The sequence below is a fragment of the Lipotes vexillifer genome, unplaced genomic scaffold, assembly GCF_000442215.2.
Source record: "Lipotes vexillifer unplaced genomic scaffold, Lipotes_vexillifer_v1.1 scaffold513, whole genome shotgun sequence".
NCBI lineage: Eukaryota > Metazoa > Chordata > Mammalia > Artiodactyla > Lipotidae > Lipotes > Lipotes vexillifer.
In genome coordinates, this window is record NW_006777952.1 from 561,967 (window position 1) to 565,450 (window position 3,484).

Here is a 3,484-nt window from a genome sequence, read left to right on the forward strand (position 1 = left end):
AACCGCTCTGTAGTCTCAAACAGTCCCCCTGGTGACCAGGAGCACATTTTGTGAAGAGGGTCACAGAGACAAGGGGTGCATTTTATAGCTATGGAAATACAAGATTTTCCTCTCTTGGAAGCTAATTAGCCCACAAAGGTATTGAACCTGTAGCTTGGGCCTTAATTAGCATTGTATTCTAATCAAAGGACTTTCCAAACCGGTATTTATAGCTTTCTAACCTACACATAGTCTATACATAGATGCCTATTTTACCCCCAGCTGGCTAGAGGTTAATTTGTTGTAAATGCTGTATAGGATTTGTTTTTTCCTTTCTTTACTTATCCGGGTTTGGGTTTTGTTGGGTTTTTTTTTTTGATGGATTTATGCTGTCTTAGCAAGTACTGAAAAGAATCCTCTGTAGCCTGAGCTCCCCTCCCCTGCTGTAGCCACGTGGCCTGTGCTGTCACGGGACACAGGATGGCAGCATCACCGTTGCATTCCCATCGGATTCATGCACCTCCCTGATGGTTTTGTTTCTTTGTTCTTGTTTTTGCTTCTTTCCAGAGTGTGGAAAGTCTACAGTGCAGAAAGGCTTTAACCTGCCAGTTGATTTGAAATACTTTCCCCTGCGCAGGGCCGTTTGCATCCTGCCAAGCTGCGTTATATTCTGTACTGTGTACAATAAAGAAGTTTGCTTTCAGTTTACTAAGTGCCTGAAACCCGCCTCTTTCTTGCCCTCAGTGGTCTAATCTTGAAGCAAGCAGAAGCCACCTGGCATCTTTCTTTCCCCCTCTCAGCTGTTTAGCCTTAGGACTGTGGAAGTGATAGTTTGTGTACAACTGCCCCATCGCCTCATCTCTTAAGCTCTGACTAAACATTTGACCCAAGAGAGTAGGGGAGTAGAAAGCAGAGCGGGTTTCGCAGCCAATGGTGAGTAGACACTACCCCCTCTCCTTGAACCCACCTACTTGCCAACTTTCAGTCAACTTTTTTTTTTTTTTGCGGTACGCGGGCTTCTCACGCTTGTGGCCTCTCCCGTTAAGGAGCACAGGCTCCGGACGCGCAGGCTCAGCAGCCACGGCTCACGGGCCCAGCCGCTCCGAGGCAAGTGGTATCTTCTCGGACCGGGGCACGAACCCGTGTCCCCTGCATCGGCAGGCAGACTCTCAACCACTGCACCACCAGGGAAGCCCTTAGTCTACTTTTTTTAAAGCATAGCTCACGCCTGGGCCCTGGGTTGCATGAAAAGATCACTCACTAGGCTAGGACTTTGAGTTCCAAGATACATCCAGCTCAGCCCCTTAGATGGATTCTTGGAAAACCAGACAGAAGACCACCCATTCCCTAGTTTTCCCCCCCAAGAGGTTTGACCTTAAGGAGTAGAAATTTTACTAATAGTTGTTCCCTCAAAAACAACAACTTAGGAAGGCTTTGGCTGTTTGTGTAGTCCAGCCATAGAGCAGTAAAAACCTTTGCTTCATGAGTTTGAACCATGTTACTGAACCAGGTTCGTTCTAATGCTCAGCAAGCCAAAATGCTGAGACACCGAGGTTTGCAGCAGAAAGAGGGCTTAATAGGAAAGTAGCGAAGAGAGGAAACAAGAAAACAAGTCTGGAAACTGCTTCCTACAAGGCAAGGGGCAGGGGTATTTATAGGTTTAGGAATCAAGCGTCAGGGCCGACTGAGGCGTGGGGAGCACGGGGAAAGGTGATTGGAAAAAGGTGCGGGAATCGAGGTTCTGCAATAGGCTACTATAGGCCTCTGCACATCCTGAGGGTGGAGTTTTCAGCCCTGTGTCGAAAGGTCACCCAGCGGACACCGCGCATGCCCAGTTGGAGGGTCCGTGCTCCTGTCCAGTCTTAACCAGCCCAGCTCCAACTAGATACACAGCTGATTCCAAGTTCCCGAGAATATCTCAGGCAAACATTGTTTAGGCCACCGTGCTCCTTGGAGGACATGGCAAGTCTTAAAACAACGTTGATTAGAGAATGCAGGTGAGATGAATTTAACTCATGATTTCGGGAATATATATATCACTTGGGAAAAGTTTGCGGGGCTCTCTGCAGTATTAGGCCTTTTAGTGTTCTCATTTCACCCTTTTTCTGCACCTTAATTTGGGCTTTTCAAGACTCCTGTTACAGTAGAGAAATAAGTAGATCTTTTTTTCAAGCCTATAACAGAAGGCTTTCTGTGAATTTATCTGCTATATTTCTTTCACTGTTTTACAAGCCCTAAGTGTAGAAACATCTGAGCCTGAATTGGTGCACAGCCGCTTGAATGGAAGCTTGTGAGGAATGAATGTCTGCCACATAAACCCATTGGCTTCGACAGATTAAGAGATGCTCGGGGAGAAGGCAAGGGAGCCAGGACAAAGCAAGCTCTGCCACTCAGCTTCACCATGATAAGACTTTGACAATCAGCTCCCTATTATTCATGGGCTCATTATCCCCCTGGGCCCATATCCAGATCGTTAACCTAATGCAGGAGGTCACCAAACACTGGGCCTCCCTTCTCCTGTTGGGCACTAGGATAAGCAAGCCCAGAAAATGTGAAGTTTACTCTTCATCGAGGTCCCGTTTCTCGAGCCAAGTCAAGGAGACAATGCTTTTTCAGTTGTTAGATGACAAAGGAGTAGTGTGAGGGCAAAAGAATGCGGTTTTGAGAGCCAGAGTATGTGCAGAATCTAAATTGTAGTGCAGCTGGGACAAATGTAAACTAATGTGGGAGAAAAACACTCACGTACCCAGACAGTTGGAAACCTTGGAGAGACAGTCCGTTGCCCGGTGGTACAGGTGGCTGGAGCTTAGTGTGTGGCTTCTAAAACACAAGCAAAAGGAATAGAAGCTGGCAAATCATCAGTTTTATCACATATACAATGTAAGCATTGATCTTATTCAACGCAAGTGTATTGTACTTAGCGGGATGGGGGTGAAAGAGGCACACAGACAAGCCACTGTGTCCTGATCCCAGCAAAGACACCAGTGTCCCATTCGGAAGGGGCCCATTGAATTACCAGCCTTTACTTAGCTCCTCCAATTTAAGAGCTGGCTCTACACCCAGGCCTTGTTGACCTTGGCAGTGGACCTCAGATAGCTAACGTTTGGATAGCACTTCACAGTTTACACAGTACATTTTCATCTGCATTATCTTTTTGGCAGACTTTCTTAAATGGTAACACTTTGCTGAAATTGAATCTGAAAATATTCACGGCTGTTAGCCTCCAAAATTACTTTTTTGGAATGTTCTCAGTGGCTACTGTGGAAAGAGGACTGGACACTGGGAGGTGGAAGATTGGGGCTCTGGCCCCAGTTCAGGGATTGATTGGATTTGACTAGATGATCTCAGAGGGCCATCCTGGCCTAACCTCCTACATCAGTGAGGGCACTGATGAATTGTTACTTCCCAAATCTCTTAGGAGGTAAAGGAGAAAGGAGTTCTTTGGAAATTCAAAGGGCGTGTGTGTGTGTGTGTGTTTGTGTGTGTGTGTGTGTGTGTGTGCATG